Source organism: Trichosurus vulpecula, chromosome 5, assembly GCF_011100635.1.
Source record: "Trichosurus vulpecula isolate mTriVul1 chromosome 5, mTriVul1.pri, whole genome shotgun sequence".
Lineage (NCBI taxonomy): Eukaryota > Metazoa > Chordata > Mammalia > Diprotodontia > Phalangeridae > Trichosurus > Trichosurus vulpecula.
In genome coordinates, this window is record NC_050577.1 from 170,579,964 (window position 1) to 170,599,502 (window position 19,539).

A 19,539-nucleotide genomic window follows, 5' to 3' on the forward strand; every position below is an offset into this window, starting at 1 on the left:
ACCGTTTAATGTTTTTTTTTTTTCAGATGTGCATTAGTTCAAAAATATAACAAAGTTTTTTTTTAATGATGCGTCTTAAATTTAGTAGTTTATTGCAAATTTATGATTTTTTTCCTGCACTGAAATTTTGATGATGCAATATTGTATCATATAACTGTATAGTATTGTATTGTAAACAAGTAATTACATGCACATATTCCTGCTGATACATCCTGACTTTCTGACAATGTGCAACATGCTTGCCTGCCAACACTTGCTTGTTAAGACCTGTTGATGGACTTGACCACTGCTCAGTTATAACTGTGTTTTGTGTGTTTATTTGGAAAGTAATGTAATCACTATGATTTTAACTGCGTTATACAACAGATGAAACATGAATGAACAGTTTTTCAAAGTTTCCTTATCTTCCCTTCTTTCCTTATGCTTCTACCACCTCCTTATTTTTATTCAACCCTACAATTGCACCTGCCCCAGGGGGCAGAGTCTCCCACTTTGGGAACCTCTGGCACTGCTAGACAAACACCTTTTGTGTAGGTAGTAATAGGGATTTCTTTGGTGGTATAGATTGGAGTAGAAGGCTGCTAAGTTCCCTTCCAACTCTTTAAGTTTTGTGGCAGTATTGTGTCTTTAGACACACTAAAAGGTACAATTCCACAAAATCTTTTAATGTGATATTAAAGAACTCAAGTCACTATGATGAAACTTCCTTCTCTTCTTCCATGCCTTAGCCTAATTTGTATTGCCTCCATCAGTTTCAGGCTCAAAAGACTAGAAAACTTTTGGCAGTCAATAAAGATTATGGCTGATATCCCATAAACCACATATCCTTTATGCAGAGGTCTACCTAGGAGCACCACGCAAATTTCACCCACACACAGATACATGTGATTCATATGCTCTTAAGGCACAATTGAAGCACAGCATCAAAGAGAAAGATGACACACACACTAAACTGACACTAAGCAGAAGAGTTACTGCCTGGATGTTTCAGGATAGGGAGTAAATTGGAAGGCAAAATTGCATTTTCACTCAAAACCACAGCTATTCAAAATGAGTACAGAGCTACCTTTCCTTTCATATAGAAAAATCATGCTGCTATATAGGGTTTATGTTTGATCCGGTTGGAAAAAGCAAATCAAGGAGTATAGATAGCAGGAATCTGAAAAAAGGCTTGAGAAAGATAGGGTCCGGGTGCTGAAGTAACAACTCCTACTCTTTGGATTGTACAAGAATTTTAAGAGCTTAGGAGTACTTTAATATCCATTTAATATCCATTCAAGGAGAGGAAGTATGGCATAGTAGTGAGAAGAATAGTCTTGTACTAGACTAATAGTATTAGACTTCAAGTCACACCCCTGACATACACTTGCTGGGTGACCATGGACAAAGATCATTGAACCTCTCAATGTCTCAAACAATGCTTTAAGACTATAAGTTATAGATAAATTGGCTCCTTGTTCTGGTAAGATGGCAAATCATGACTAAAATTAGATAGATAATAGATAGATAAATAGAGATTTATGTCTCAATTAAAGAGAATAATAAAGACCATAAGCACAGACCTCATTCTAAATGGTCTTTTAGTCCCCTGATAAAACTCATTTAAGGCCCTAACCAAGCCATCAGTTGGGTAGTTTTAGACAAAGAGTTCTCCTCCCTTTACTGCTTCAATGTTGGGGTAGAGACTGTGAAGAGGAGAATGAATTAATTTGTTTTGACACAGCATCCATAAAGATGCACAGTATCCTTGAATATGAAAGGTGCTGTGCCAATCCCTAGGTTTCTAGGACACTGGCCTTTCAAGAATTTCAAATGAATGATCATGAGGCATTTCTGTTTCAAAAGAAAGCAGCCAAAGAGTCAATAAAAATCCCAAATGGAACAAAAGTCTGTTGTTTCATACATACATTTGTCCTTGAATAAATTGTTCCTCCACACACATACTATTGTTAGCTAGAGATCCAAAAGACTGTTATGAAGCTACATTTGTTGCACTTTATGCCACTCAGGTAAAACAGAGCAATTCTCTTCCAGACCTTAATAAGAAACAAATTCTGTCTCTAATGTCTGTTGCCATTGTCACATACATTAACCATAATCTGAGCCTTCTGGCTCTTTTGCTAATCCAATTAATCTCAGGCCATCTAACATCTTTAACCATTTTTACTTAATTGTCACTTTAAATATCCAGAAAAGACTTTACTTAAAATGAGGTCCATCCAGGTCTACTAGAGATAAAAAAGTGATGACCTGCTTATGCTCTCTTTACATGAATATATGAGTGGATGAATAAAAAAGTTTACTAAGCAGTCCTGCTGTGCCAAGTACTGTACTAAACATCAAGAAACAAACAAACAAATAAAAAATGTGAAAACAGTCGCTGATCCTCAAGTATCTTACATTCTAATAGGAAGAAAGAGTACATACTTTCTTCTGTGAGGGGACTGAGTGACTGATTAGATGGGGATTGCAGGGATCTCTTTGCTGGCACTGAGGCAGGATTCTCTTGCTTTGCCCTGCTCGTCTTCTGGATGCTCACCTGGGGAGACAACTGTGTCTCCTCCATCCTCAGAAAACCCCTACTTATCTATCCATAACCACTAGTTATCATCTCATCTCTCTCTTCTATTTCAGGTCTAAACTCATTTAGGATGCCATTGGTGTCACCACTTCCTTTCCTTTCACTCATTTCTTAACTCTCTAAATTCTGACTTCTGACCCCATAATTCAATAGAACTTCTCTCCAAAGTTGTCAATTATCTCTTGACCATCAAGCTTTTTGTTTTTTCCAATCCTCATCCTTGACCTCTCTTCAGTCTTTGATATTGGTGATCACCCCATCACCTTGATATTCTCTTCTCTCTAGGATTTCATAACATTTCTCTTTTCTAGTGCTCCTTATACAATTCTGAACACTACTCAGTTTCTTTTGCTGGATTTAAATCTAGATTGTGCTTGCTTACCATAGGTTTCTCCCAAATCTCTGTCCTAGGCAATCTTTTCTTTTCCCTCTATACTATTTTGTTTGGTGATCTTATCAGCTATTATGAATCTCTATGCAGATGATTCTCATATCATTTTATCCATCTCTTACCTCTCTACTCACCTCTAGTCTCACATCTACAAATGCCTACTGAACATCTGGTACTAGATGTCTCATAGACATCTTAAATTTGTTATGTCCAATATTTAACTCATTATTCTTCCCACAAATCCTTCCCCTTTCCCCAACTTCCCTATTATTCTTTAGGATCCATGATCCTTATAGTCACCTAGGCTTATAGCCTCAGTCTCATCTTCTACTCTCTTACCTTCCCCACTCCCCTATATCTAATCTGGGGCCTATTCCTATAGCCTTCTGATTCCCCCTGCCTCAGATCTCTCCTCACTCTAGTTTGTCTTCTACTCAGCAAACGAAGTGTTCTTAAAATCTAGATATAAAGTTATTATTCCTCTATTCAGTCAGCTCTAGCAGCTACTTATTACTTCCTTGGATAACTATGAAATCCTGTTTGGCCTTTAAATACTTTTATAACCTGGGCCCCTTCTACCCTTCTAGTCATCTTACACCTTGCTCCCTTCTATATCCAATGACCCATTAACTCTGGCGTCACTGATATTTCTCTCACAAGAAACTCCGTCTCCTAACTCTGCATTTTCACCAGCTTTCTTCCACGTTCAGAATTCTCTCCCTTCTCATGTTTGCCTCCTGGCTTTTCTGGCTTCCTTCAGGTTTCATCTAAAATTCTACATTTTGTAAGAAAATTCTCCCATGGCTTCCTTAATGTTAATGCCTTTCTTCTGAGACTATCTCCAATTTATCTTGTATATACCTTCATTATACATAGTTTTTTGCATGTTGCCTGCTCCATGTGATTGTGAGCCCCTTGAAGGAAATGAGAGTTTTTGCCTTTCTTCATATCCCCAGCTCTTAGTACAGAATCTGGCACATGAACTTAATAAAAGCTTGTTTATTTGACTTGACACATTTAAGAGAATGATGGATATGAGGGTAGAAGTGGGGAGTATTTTGGTCTAAAAAATCACTGGTTTGATGAATAAAGCCATAGATTGACATATCTATTCCAGTAACAATTATGCATTGATTTGATTGATTGCAGTACTGGAAAGTGTGACTTTTGGGGGAAGAAAGAATAATAGAATATAGTGGCAAGGCTACTGACAAGAAGATGGCTAGAGAGAAGAGTAAAACATGGTTGGGGTGGGGTGGAGCCAAGATGGTGGAGTAAAAGCAGGGACTTGCTTGAGCTCTACCCCAAACCCCTCCAAATATCTGTAAAAAATGATTGTAAACAAATTCTAGAGCTACAGAACCCACAAAATGATAGAGTGAAACAAATCTCCAGCCCAAGACAACCTGGAAGGTTGACGGGAAATGTCTATCACACTGGGCTGGGAGTGTAGCACAGTCCAGTGTGGGCCATGACAGCACAGATGGGACTCAAGCAGGTCTCAGGGGACTGAATCACTGGCAGCTGTGATGGTTTCCAGACTTCTAAACGCACAAATGCCAAAGACAACATAGAAGGTCAGTGAGAAAACTCTGTCAGACCTGGGTGAGAGAAGAATGTGATCCATCCCTAGCCCTAGGATGGCAGAGGTGGCAGCAACAGCAGTGGCTGCTTCCAGAGGTCCAGGCCCACCGATGGTGGGGGAATCAAGTGGCTGATTACAGGAGGATTGCAAGGATCTCTTTGCTGGCCCTAAGGAAGAATTCTCTTGCTTTGCCCTGCTTGGATCTGGGTCTCAGTCTTGGGGGGTGGTCCTGGGGTGAGGAGGAGCACTGGCATGGCACAGTTTGTGGCAGCTGTGGAGAGGGAATCCTCCTCATAGTTCCAAGGCAGAAAAGAGTGTTTGAGGTCACTCACAGAGCAGAGCACAGGCCAGGAGAGGAGTAAACACCTTTCTTTGGATCGTACCACCACAGAAGAACTGAAAATTTGCAGGTGCCTAGAAGTATCTCTGGAAATAGTTGCACAAAACCCCTGAAGCTTGGGACAGAGCACTTTCCACTCTGGAAGCAGAGTCCTACCTTGACAAGGAGCTCAAAAGTCAAGTATTGGCTGGGAAAATGAGCAAACAGCATAAAAAACCATCAGACTATAGAATCTTACTTTGGTGACAAAGAAGATCAAAACATACCAGCAGAAGACAACAAAATCAAAGCTCCTACATCAAAAGCCTCCAAGAGAAAAAAAAAATGAATTGTTCTCAGGCCATGGAAGAACATGATTGGGGGTCACCAATCTGATTATAAAGCACTCTGGGTAGAATTTCTGAAAATGAAAGGATTTGGGGCATGATTTCTCATTTTGGAATCAAGACAACTATAAGAAGATGGGCATAGAATACAGTAAACCATGCCTGAGTCTTGCCTGTACTTATTCTGTTAGCACTTTTAAAGCACTGCTTCTCCAAAAAGGTTGGTTTTAAGAAGAAAACTTTATTTTCATAGCCTATGTTTTGTTTCCAATCTATATAATATTTTGTGAGGAAAATCTACACATGTATCACATACATCCTTGATTTGGTTATTAGATGGAGAGTAGGGAAGCTTTCACAAGTGATATTCCACAGTAAACCAAATCTTTATGGCCATACAATTGACTGAAAGGTATAGAGGATACAAGATCTCACTGAGCTTATTAGTTGTTGTGTATGAAAAAGAATTTCATTAGTCAGAGAAAAATGCTATGCAAAGTCTCTGCTCCAACAAAATATTTCCCTCATATATGTCAAAATTGTTTAAGATCCCTTCAAGGATATAATGACAGAGATAGCTTTGATCAATAGCTATCTGATTATTAATGTCAAATGAGGAATGAAACAAGGAGACATGTTTGCCAAAAGGTATTTTTGACTTTCACTCTTACGAAGCAGATTCAGCAGATACTCCAAAAGTAAAAGGAGTCTCTATACATGGTAAGGTTTTATATGACAATATATCTGTTGTATTACAGCCAATGATAGTACAGAAATATCCAAATTCAATTCACAGTAATACAAAAGAGTTTAGCCTAAGTATCCACGTAGGGAAAAAAAAGTGGAAGAAAATATGTTTAACGTGGTATATAGTTTTATCAGCAACCTGTAGGACTTTCCTATAAGTATTTTATACATATATAATATATACACACATGTACATACATATACATGCACACAATCCCTGTTTATGCAGATATTTACACAAAACATGTATATTAACATGTCACACTGCATACAGTAGCTCCTGTGACATACATATGAACACATATATACCAATCATGCATATTGACATATATCAATATATGCATGAAATACATGTATGTCACAAATATTCCCTGTGCTGCATATGTGACAGATCCTCCCACAAGTGTAATAGGTATTTACACCATGTAGCATACATGTAACAGGATTGTTGTGCTAGAGTAGCTGTACATATAGTAACAAATGGGGGAGGGCATAGAACAGAGGAGTCCAGGTGTGTCTTCTTTAAAAATTTCAGAGAAAGAATAGCCCTCTCTCTCAAAGGTAAAAATATCTTATTTCAACCATAATATGTCTAATCTAGAGGAATAGGACTCCAGATTATTTTTTTCTGCTTATTTATCACCTTAGGCTATCTGAGAAAGGTATCATTGCCACCACCACTAGGTTTGGGAGTTCCCTGAGAGAAGCCATTACTTGGCTGCCTCCCCAGTTGGCAATGTATAAGACTCTATTTCTATTGTTCAAATAACAATGTGCAAACAAAGGTTAATGACCACTAATACATCTTATATAATATCAGAATCAACAAAGGCACAAGAGTGGACAGAAACCCTGGGACTGGGAGACAGAGAAGGGAAATTGCTTTGGGTATATGGTGGGTATGGTAGGCTGCTATAATAAGACCATACATTCAAGACATATGACACTCTTTCCACATATGGACTCTTTCTATTCACATCAAAGAAATGAAACACACACTTGGGAGGAGCACTGCAATTAAAGCTTGTGGCTTTTTCCCGGCTCAGAAAAATGGGAGAAGAAATTTGTCTTCAAGTCAACAGGAGTCGTCTCACCCAAACTGTCCCTTAGGGTCAATACTCATTGGTCACAGTCATTCTTGCCCTGCCATACCTGCATTACCACCCAGGATGGCTACTGTTGCACCAGCAACAATGGTATCTTTTAGTTTTTGAAGAGTAGAGCATACGTGTACAACTCTCATGTAAATGCTTGACTCTGTAAAAGTCTAAATGCTCTTGGAGATGGAGGACAGTTTTGTGATTCAAGTTCAGCTTTTTTCCTCCTTCTCCTTTAATGTCTCTCTTCCAGAACTCTTCACAAACAGTCTCTGAAAATTTCACACTGTTCATGACCTCAGAAGCCAACTGAACCCTGGGAGAATATGAATCTCTGTAATTACCCTGATGTAGGGCCAGATTCCAATAACATATTATCATGGACACACAATACACACACAGACACACGACAGAGATAATAGTCTGGCTGATAGATGAGTAAAGAGACAGACAGACAGATAGAGATGATAGAGGTGATAGAGATAGATATTGAGAAAGAGATGACAGATATAGATGATATAGATGGTGTAGATATATATTATGGATAGTGTAGGTAGAGATATTGCAGAGGGATAGCATGGATAGATGGGGGGGGGGGAGAAAGAGGGAGAGAGAGAGAGAGAGAGAGAGAGAGAGAGAGAGAGAGAGAGAGAGAGAGAGAGAGGTCAAAATTTCAAAGTTTTATACTCTTTAGTAGTACCTGTAAATGACCAGGAGTAGAAGAGAAGAAAGTGAATTGTATTTTTTTTAACTTGTGAAATTACTGGGTACTTTTCAATCTTCTCCCCAAAATATAATCCCAATGCCTAACATATAAAAGCACTTAATAAATGTTTGCTGTTTGATTGCTTAACGCTCATATTTTTTTAGTTACATTAAATAGCTACAAAGCATGGAAATCTACTATTTATGAAGAATTATAGAATTGTAGGATTGAAGAGGAGTATCACCCTAAGGGAAATGGATGGGCACATGGAAGACATGAGCAGACTGCCACACAACACAGACAAAGAATTATCTGGCAGAACCAAGGCAAAAGATACATGGATCTGTGATCTCATATGCTTAGAATTTCTCTCCAATTATGCATTTTATCCTCATCAATACTTTCCTTGTGGATAAAATATATTCAGAATATTTTGGAGAGAATACTCCCATTAATTACATTATGAATTCTTTGGCAATATTGGAATAGTTACCAACCAAATGGAAAAGAGAGAACAGAGAATGGGAGCCCTGAGAAGTTGCTAATAGAAACTCAAATTTGGGAAACACTTAAAAGCACATAGATGCAGAATTTGGACAAGACAGTTTCTGGCCTCATAGAACTTTAATCAGGTAGGGAAATAAGACATAAATGTAGTTAACTCTACAATATTACATGATAAATGCTTTCAAGTCCAAAATACAGTTCTTTGTGAGGTCCAAAGGAAATAGAAGTCAACCAAGTGGATCAGGGGAAGCATCATGGATGAAGTGTTATAGTGTCACTTGAATCAGACTTCAAAAGATAGATTAGAATTCAAAAGACAAACAGGGTGAGGGAAGGCATATTTATGGTGTAAAACCATATTAAACATGAGGGAATGTTATGAACATTATATTGTAGTATGTGAGCAATCAGTCTGTCAGTCAATCAGCATTGATTAAGCTCCTATTACTACTAGCACCTACTACTAGTCAGGCACTGTGCTAAGCGTGGAGGAGGGGGAGTAAAAGAAAGACAAAATATAGACATTTCTCTCAAGGAGCTCATAGTTTAAGGGGGAAGACAACATTCAAACAGCTACAGAATATATGCAGGGTATGTTGGAGATAATCATAGAGGGAAGGGACTAAGAAGTTTAAGACTGGGAGACTTCTTGTAGAAGGTGGGACTTCAGCTGAGAATTCATGAAAGCCAGGAGGTGGAAATGAGCCATGAGGGAATTCTAGGCATGGAGAATGGCCAGTGAAAATGCCTAGAGTCAGAATATTGAGTGTTGTGTGCAAGGAACAGCAAAGAGATATTACTGGATGACAGAATACATGGGGAGGTTTAAGGTATGAGAAGACTGGAAAGATGGGAATGGGCAAGTTTATGGAAGTCTGTAAAAGCCAAACAGAAAATTTTATATTTGATCCTGGAGACAATAGGAAAAGACTAGAGTTTACTGAATAGAGATGTGATGTGGTCAGATTTTTGCTTAAGAAGATCAATTTGACAGCTAAGTGAAGGATGGAATGGAGTAGAGAGACTTGGGGCAGGGTGAAGCAATCCCCAGACTATTATAATAGTCTAGGAGTGTCATTATCTAGGAGTCTAATAGTCGATGGCTTAAACTAGGGTGGTGCCAATGTCAGAGAAGAGAAGGGGTTGTGTACTAGAAATGTTGCAAAGGTAGAAATGACAGGACTTGGCAACTGAAAAAGGGTAAGAGAGGCTGACCACTAGGTTTGTGAGCCTGGATGATTGATGATGGTGGTATCCTGCACAATAATGGTTAAGTTAAGAAGAAGGGAAAGTTTTGGGGAAAATAATGAGTTCTTTTTTAGACATGTTAAGTTTAAGATGTGTACTAGACATACAATTTGAGATCTCCAGTAGGCAGTTGGAAATACTAGACTGAAAGACAAGACAGAGGTTAGGAATAGACAAATAGATCTGAGAATCATCTTCATAGAGATAATAGTTAAATCCATGGAAGCTGATGAAATCACCAAGTGAAATAGTGTAGAGCTAGGAGAAGCATGCCCAGGCAGAGAACCTTGGAGGAACCTGATGATTAGGAAGCATGATGTGGAGAAGAGTCAGATAAAGACACTCAGGAGTAGTCATAGGGAATATCAGGAGAAAGCAGTTAAAGAAAACCTAGAGAGCATTAAGAAGAGAGAGAGTGACAGTGTCAAAACTGCAAAAAGGTAAAGAAGAATGAGGATTGAGAAAAGACCATTAGAGTTGGTGATTAAAAGATTAATGGTTAATTTTGGAGAGAGCACTTTTGGTTGAATGATGAAGAGAGAAGCCAGACTGTGAAGAATTAAGAAGAGAGTGAGAGAAAAGGAGGTGGAAGCATTGATCGTTGGCATTTGCCTTCCCAAGGAGTTTAGCCAGAAAAGGGAGAAAAGATAGAGGATGATAGTTAGCAGAGATAGAGGGAATAAATGAGGGTTTTTGATGATGGGGTGCAGATGTTTGTTGGGGCATATTTAAAGGCAGTAGTGAAGCAGCCAATAGGGAGGGATAGAAGATAAGTGAGAGATCCACATGGTAGAAGGGGCAATCTGCTGGAAAAAAAAACAGATAGTTTAGTATCACTTATGCACATAGAGGGGATTGCACTGGCAAAGAGAAGGGCCACTGCTTCTCGTGAGGCAGGGCTGAATGCAGAGAAATCAGCAGAAGGCATGTGAGTGATGGGATAAGGAAAAGGGAAGAAGAGAGATCTGGTCAAATAGTTTCATGTTTTTTGCTTCAGTGAAATATGCATTCACAAAGGGCAGCTGGGTGGTCTGGGTGGTATAGTGAGTAAAGTGTAGGGTCTGGAGTCAGGAAGACTCCATCTTCCTAATTTCAAATCTGGCCTCAGATAGTTAAATCAGTTGTATGACTGTGGGCAAGTCACTTAACCCTGTTTACCTCAGTTACCTCATCTATGAAATGAGCTGGGGAAGGAAATGGCAAACCAATTAAGTATCTTTGCTAAGAAAACCCCAAATGGAGTCAGTCACAAAGAGTTAGACATGACTGAAACAACTCAACAACAACGTATCTAGGTTCTCATTTGAAAAGGTTGGGTTTGGGGGAGCTATGTTTAGGCAGGCATTGCGATAGGGAAGAAGACTGCAAGTGAGTTAGTGAACTACTTGAGGAAGAGGGGGAATGACTTGGCTGATAATGACAAGAATCTGGATGAGTGGATGGAGTGAATCTTAAGACAGTGCAAATTTGTTTAGTGACAGTGGTAACAGGGAAGGAATGGAAAAAGAGTGAGGAGCAAAGAATAATCTCTCTTTCTCCTGGCCTAGTGTATACATATGTAAGGAATGAGTCTAGGAGGAAGAAAGGCAGAATAGTTAGAAAAGATGCATCCAGGACTAGTAGTGGTCAGAGGTAAAATATCTTGAGATTTTGCCCTTTTAAATTTTTTTCCTTTTAAATTTATTTATTTATTTTTGGTTTACAATATTCAGTTTCTCAAGTTTTTGAGTTTCAAATTTTCTCCCTCTCTTCCACCATCCTCACCCAAGATAGCATGCAATCTGATATAGGTTCTACATATACCTTCACACTAAACATATTTTCACAATAGTGAAGTTGTAAAGAAGAATTATAACCAATGCAATGAACCACTAGAAAGAAGAAACAACAGAAACAAAAACAAAAACAAACAACAAAAAAGAGAACAAATAGTTTGCTTCAATCTGCATTCAGACTCCATAACTCTTTCTCTGTCTGTGAATCACTTTTTCCATCATGAGTCTTTTCGGGTTGTCTTATAACCCTACATTGCTGAGAAGAGCCAAGTCTATCGAAGTTAGTCATCACAGATACAATGTGTTTGTAATACTGTATAGTGTTTTCCTGGTTCTAATCCTCCCCTCACTCAACATCAGTTCATATAAGTCATTCCAGGTTTTTATGAAGTCCATCTCTTCCTCATTTCTTATAGCACAATAGTATTCCACTACATTCATATACCACAACTTGTTTAGCCATTCCCCACTTGATGGGCATCCCCTTGATTTCCAATTCTTTGCCACCACAAAAAAGAGCTGCTATAAATATTCTTGTCCATATGGATCCTTTTGCTACTTTTATGATCTCTTTGGGATATAACCCTAGAAGTGGTATTGCTGTGTCAAAAGGTATGCACATTTTTATAGCCCTTTGGGCAAAGTTCCAAATTGCTCTCCAGAATGGTTAGATCAGTTCACTGCTCCACCAACAATGAAATAGGGTTCCAGTTTTCCCATATCTTCTCCAGCATTTATAATTTTCCTATTTTGTCATTTTAGCCAATCTGACAGGTGAGATGTGGTACCTAAGATTTGTTTTGATTTACATTTCTCTAATCACTAGTGATTTAGAGCATATTTTCATATGACTATAGATATCTTTAATTTCTTCCTCTGAAAACTGCCTGTTCATATCCTTTCACCATTTATCAATTGGGGAATGACTTGTAGTCTTATAAATCTGATTCATTTCTCTGTATATTTTAGAGATGAGGCCTTTATAAAGATACTGGTTGTAAACATTCTTTCCCAATTTTCTGCTTCCCTCCTAATCTTGGTTGCACTGGCTTTGTTTGTACAAAACCTTTTTAATTTTAACATATTCAAAATTATCCATTTTGCATTTCGTAATGCTCTCTATGTCTTCTTTGGTCATAAATTCTTCCTTTCTCCACAATTCTGACAGGTTAAACTATTCTTTGCTCTCCCAGATTGCTTATAGTACCAGACTTTATATCTAAATAATAAACCAATATTGACTTTATTTTGGTATGTTATTCCCTCCTTGAATGAAATCCAATGAGTAAAGCTGAAACAATGCTCATCTCCTTCCCTTATTTCTCTCTACTATAATTTTTTGTGTCTTTTCATGTGATGTAATTACTCTTTTCTGCCTCCTCCTTTCCTCTTCTCCCATTACAATCCCTTTGCACCCCTTAGTGATGATTTTTTTTAGCCTCACATTAGTTAATTTATACCTACACCCTCTATCTATGTATATTGCTTTTACATTTTGTAATAAATATACAATTCTTAAGATTAACAAGTATTACCCTCCCATATAGGAATGTAAACAGTTTGGCCCTATTGAATAACAAGGTTTTTTCTATCTTTTTTTTTCTTTTTTACCTTTTTATGCCTCTCTTAAGTCTTATTGGAAGGTCAAATTTTTCATTGAGCTCTGGCTCAATGAAGATCCAGGAAGATCTGGAAATCCCTTATTTCATTGAATGTTGATCTCCTTGTCTGAAAGATTATGCTCAATTTTGTTGGGTAGTTGAAGCTTGGTTGTAGTCCAAGCTCCTTTGCCTTATGGAATATCATATTCCAATCCCTCCAATCTTTTAACATAGAAGCTGCAAGATTCCTTGATATTCAAATTGCTTTTTTTGGCTGCTTGCAGAATTTTCTCCTTGATCCTATAATTGTGGAATTTGGCTACAATGTTCTTTGGCATCTTCAATTTGGAATCTCTTGGTGGATTCTTTCAATGACTATTTTGCCCTTTGGTCCTGGGACCTCAGGGAAGTTTTCCTTGATGATTTTTGGAAGATACTGTCCTAGCTCTTTTTTTCATCATGGTTTTCCAGTAGAACATAATTCTTAGATTTTTTCTCCTAGATCTATTTTCCAAGTCATTTGTTTTTCCAGTGAGATATGTTACATTGTCTTCTATTTTTTCATTCTTTAGATTTTGTTTGACTGATTTTTGATTCCTCATAGAGTCATTAGCTTCTACTTGCCCAGTTCCTATTTTTAATGAATTATTCTCTTCAGTTAGCTTTTGTACCTCCTTTTCTATTTGGTCATTTTTTTTCCTTTTAAGAAATCATTTTCTCCATAAAGGCTTTGTGCCTCCTTATCCATTTGGCCAATTTTACTTTTTAAGGAGTTGTTCTCCTCAATGAATTTTTTTTCTTTTTGTCAATTGTATTTTTAAAATTATTGGTCAATTTTTCTTCTACCTCTTATTTTGCTTTTAAATTACTTCTTGAACTCTTCCAAGAATTCTTTTTAGGCTTGAGACCAGTTCATATTCCCTTTTGAGGTTCCAGATGTGGGTATAGTGTCAATGCTGTCCTCTTCAGAATTTGTGTTTTGATCTTTCTTGTCCCCGTAGTAAGATTCTATGATCTCTACTTTTCTAGTCTGCTTCATGGTGGTTGCCTTTTTCCTGGCTTTCAAAGTGAATCTTTGTTTCTTAGGTACAGGGGGCTCTGTCTCATGCCTCTTGTGGTGGGAACTATGGTCCTGGTTACTGGCTTTGTGTGCTGCAGCCTCTGGTTCTGTCAGTAAAAGATATATAAAATTATATATATAAATGCTGCTACTCACCTGGTGCTGAGCTGGAGGTAGCTGGTGTGTGCTGAGGCCAGGTCATTCTGAGTTTCCCTAGGATTACACTGAAGTTCACAGCATGAGGTGTGCGGGAGGAGTGGTCAGGTCTCTGGAAGTCACCTCCTCTCCTAGGGCTGGATAGGCTCAGTCACTGGTGGACGTCTGTGATGGTGTCTGATGATTCCCTGGCTGTGCAGAAGCACACCTAGGGTCTTGGTGTTGGCTCTTGTGGGCTCCTACACCCTGAGGCTCAGGACCTGCTTATGGTCTGCTGAGGTGGGGGCCTGCTGGAATGCCTCTGGTTCTGTACTGGACCCTTTTATCCACTGCAGGAGGGACTTTCCCTTTGATCTCCCTAGCCTCTTGAGTTAAAAGACTGCTATACCCCTGGGTTCCACTATTCTAGGACTTTTCCCTGGAGCAATATTCTCTAGGGTTTTCAAGGTCAACATGGGGGGGAAGTGAGAGTGCTTACGTCTTACTTGGCTCTCATGGCTCCTTCGAAGATGTGACTTGTCTGTGGGCCGATATCCCCAGGAGTTGCTGCTGCCACTGCCACAGGCCCTGCACTTCTGTCTCACCTATTTGTGAGAGATCCCCTAATTAGATTTTTCAATAGCACAGAAAGATATAAGGTATTTCAAGATGGTAGGGGATGATAAAATGCCAGCAGATGCTTACACATGGAATATATGATTAATTCCTGGTTGAGTCTGGTTTGAAGACTTATTCCTGTATGTGGGCTTGGTGCCAAAAATCCTGATTTCTGAGACTATTGAGAATTGGTAGGTAGAGGTGCTGTTACTTTTCACATAAGGTTTAGTAAAGCCTCTATATTTGCTAGTAGATCCGATCTCTCTCTTGAACATCAGGCCCACATCACCAACTACCTACTGAGAATTTTCATTCCTAATTCCCACCATCATTTCAATTTCAACCCTGCCTTCAAACTTTCCTATTCCCCTTGAAGGTACCACTATCCTTCCAGTCCTCCAAGCTCAAAACCTCTAACCCAGTTTTGATTTTCCTCCTTAATTTCCCTCCCATATCCAATTTATTGTCATGATTTATTGATCACATCTTTCCCCATTTTTCTATTCACGTTGACACTACCTTAGTCCATGCCCTCAATCATACCTATTGTAACAGCCTTCTGTTAAGGAGAAGTCCCCCTGCTTCTAGTCTTTCCCCTTTCCAATCCATCCTCTGCACAGCTGCCAGAGTAATATTCCTAAGATTAATATTCCTAAGGCACAGATCTAATCATGTTACTCTCTTATTTGACTATCTTCAGTGGATCCCTATTGCCTTTAAGATAAAAATACAAAGTCTTCTACCCGGTGTGTATATTCGCTTTATCAAATTCTATGTCACAGTTATTTCTTGAACTCTGCATTTTATCTCCAACTCAATTCAATTAAGTAAACATTTAAGTGCCTACTATGTTCCGGGCACTGGACTAAGCTCTGGGGATACAAATGAGAAAAATAAAGATAGCCCTGTTCTTAAGTTGCTTACAATCTAATAGGGAAGATCACAGGCAAAAGGAAACTGGATGTGGGGGAAGTTGGGGACACCAGATGGTACCTTGGCATGGGGGCATCTTGTTCTATGGAGTTGGAACGAAGTAGAGATGCAGGTGGAAAGTAGAGTGAGCTGCAAAGTCCAGGTTCTGCTCTCTATGAAGGAAAACTCCCTTCTCTGTTCTTTTACACAGGCTGACCCCTATGCCTGGAATGCACTCCTTCCTCACCTCCTAAGACCACTTCTTAAAATCCTTTATATCCTTCAAGCCTCAGTGCAGATGTCTGGCATGAAATTCATTTCCTGATCTTCCTGTTTTTTAGTGTCCCCACTGTTAACTACAGTAATATTTGCTTATTGGTATTTGTATTATGTGTGCTCTCTCCACACCGAATGCATGTTCCTAAACAGCAGTCACTTATTCCCTTTTTGTATCCCAAACTCCCAATAAATGTTTGTTGTGCTGAATCGAAGTGCCTTGTCCATCTTGGTTAGCTTTCTGTTTCCTACTGAAGATCGCATGGTAGAAGAATCACCGAAGTGTTGTAATACAAACTAATCTGTGGCTAATGTCTTTTAAAGAAATGGCATTTGAACTATTTCCCTGAATCTATGAGAGAAGACAAAGGCTATGGTCTTGTGGGCATAACAGCCAGTGATAAACTTTTACTGTGAAATTTTAGGTTCACACATTAAACTAAAATAATTAGAGAATGTCGGGAATAAAAAGGAAATTATCTTGGCTGAATTACACAAGGTACAAATTGTAAGAATTAGTTTGAAATAATTTATTTAAAATCTGAACATTGTACATACTACAAATATAAATTTGTCCTTATTAGATTGTAATTAATGAAAAAAAATTGTGTCTCATAGTGAACTTGTGTTGGATAGTATATACATATCTATGCATAAACTATATACACAGTATATAGTAAATATACACATTCTTTAGTATAGAAAAATTAGAATGTTCAACCGAAGTACTTTAGGCACATTTTATTCAATAAGAATTCATATGTTCAGTTCAATTCGATAATAATTTATTAAGTGCCAGGCACTGTACTGGGCACTGGATATTAATTATTTTAAATTCTGAAATAATGGGGACTGATTGGGGTGTGTGTGTGTGTGTGTTTCAAATTTGTGATTTAATCAATAAGGGGAACTCTTTAAGTGTGGAAATTGTCCACAGCTGCAGATCAATAACTTTCCTCTAAATTATGGTCTTGGAAAGTTGCCTGAGCATCCTAAAAGACTAAATGACTTGCCTGTGGTCATTTAGCTAGTGTGTGTCAGAGGTTGGGTTTGACCCCACCTCTTCCTGACTCTGCTGGAAACCCTCTATCCACTGTGCTGTCAAACTCAAATAGGTAAGAGGTCACTAGTCTATACATAAGGATCCTTGTGGGCAGAATATTGACTTCATTTTAAAATGTAATGTTATCTTTGTTTTATTGTATTTTTATTTATTTTGCTAAATATTTTCCATTACATTTTAATTTGGTTCTGGCTACATTCAGGATCAGCTGCTATACCTCAGTACTAGACCATATTGTTTTTGGGGGGAGTAAATAATGGAAATTTTTAATATATTCTGTTGTTGTTTTTCAATCATATCCAACTCTTCTTGACCTCGTGTGGGGTTTTCTTGGTAAAGATGCTGGAGGGGTTTGCCATTTCTTTCTTCAGATCATTTTATAGATGAAGAAACTGAGGCAAAAAGGGTTAAGTGACTTGCTTAGGGTCACTTGAACTCATGAAGATGAGTCTTTCTGACTCCAGGCCTGGCACTCCATCCAGTACACAATCTCTAGCTGCACACTCAATATACTCTGTTAATGGAAAGTCAAGAATATGGACAAATCAGGCCAAAACCCCCAGTTTTCACCATTGTCTATGTAGCATGGTAGTAATATGTTACAGGACCATACCCAACATTAGCATGATTACTGGTAATTCAAACTAGTCTAGTCCCTAGATGTTACTGCTTTCCTCACTCTCCACTCTCCGTGATAACTTGGCAGGGTTGAAATCACCGTCTCTATCTACTTCCACAGGATTTGCTCCTCTAGCTCCTTTATGCTTCTTCTCTCTTGGTCTCTTTAGCTCCTGACACTGGGGTTAAGGGAGTGGTGGAATGGAAGTGCTTAGCCTCAGGCATCAGGTTTGCATATGCCATTTATAATACAGGCTCTCTCTAGGGGGAAAAGAAAGACCCAGATTCCACTTCAAGATGCTGTATCACTTCTTAGATTTAGTGGGTTGTTGGAAATGGAATAAAATATGACAAAATAAAATAAAATAAAATTGACTCTATATCATTCAAAGGTAATGTTTAATGATTAAAAGGGTGGAGAAAAGGACAATGTACTTGACACTGGAAAAAGAGAGCTCTAGCTATTTGTGCCCAGTGAAGCTAAACCCTCCTTGAAACTGTGCAGTAGCATATTCTGCACGATTATAAATTATACCCAATGAAATGCATAGGCTTAAGGTCACCCTCATATGTTTTATGTGAAGAGACAGTCAAGATAAAAGAACATATAAAATGTACCAGGGAACACAGTCTAAAGGTTTACTTGACACAGCAAACAGGGAGACATAGAAGGGGAGTCATTGAAGAGAAAATGTCCCAGCAGTCATCATTCCTTAGCATACAGAGAGAGGTTCAGGACAGAAGCTGGCAGCCTATATCCTTAGTTTATAGTTCCAAATGGTCTTTCCATGACTGATGCTCCAGATACAATCTCTACCAGTCCCTGATCCTGCCTTCCTCTAATATTCTTCACCTCTCCAACTTCCTATGGGTTTGAGTAATCCTATCATAATCTAGCCACAAGTCCCACAGATATTTGTTGGGTAGGAAGCAGAGTCAAAATATCAGATCCCAAAATACTTAGCTAAATTCATTCCAAAATTTTGGGTTGGCAAGGGAGATTCTAAGAGAGCATGTTACTATGTCCATTATTTTATATCTTATTCATCAAAGAGACATGCCCAATGTCATGTTATTTTTAATATATGACATGTTTATTGTATTTTGATATGCTGCTGTTTAATACAGGTTTTGCTTTCCTTTACTCTTTCAGTCATCATTTGGATGACATTTTTCTAAAAAAAAAACTTAAGATAATCCTAAACCTATTCATATATGAAACTAGAGGAAAGATATTACTCCTGGACCCTCCTCCTACCATGATTTCCTGGGAAGTGTGGTATTTTTTCTCATGGCTCTTGTTCAACATGGCTTTACTATTCCCTATTATTTTGCTTTCCTCCAACAAATAACACCATTTATGTCCTTTCTATCTCTAAATCAGGTGGTCCATAGAGGGATTTTCCTGGAGCATGAGCTGATAGCATGACAATTCCTTCACAACTATGGCTCTGCTAGAGTATCTTTAGCTTAGGGAAATCTGCTACTGTGCATCCATATTTCAGAGATCTGCTTTCCATACACAGAATCCCTTCAGTGGGCCCTGGGAATACTCCTTTCTTTACTTCTTCATTTATCTTTGTGTTCCACTCCAGGCTAGCTCCTGGTAAACTCATAGCCATTTACGTCTAATCTTTTCTAGTATACCTACTACTCACACTAACCTTTCTGATCATCTTTGGAGATTTATAGAGGCATTCCCTCTTGCTCTTCATTTCTCATGTTAGCTTTTCTCTCTTCACTTTTGGAGGTTTGTGGAGGTAATCCTACTCTCCATTTCTCACTCTTTCATCAGGTTAGCTCTGTTGTGTTATAGGACCATGAGTCACAGATCTAAAGATGAAAGGGACCTTAGAGGTCTTCTCACTCAATATATTCATTTTATAGGTAAGAAAATAGACTTAAAAGAATTAAATAACTTTTCCAAGGTTATAAGGTGGTAAGTGACAAAGG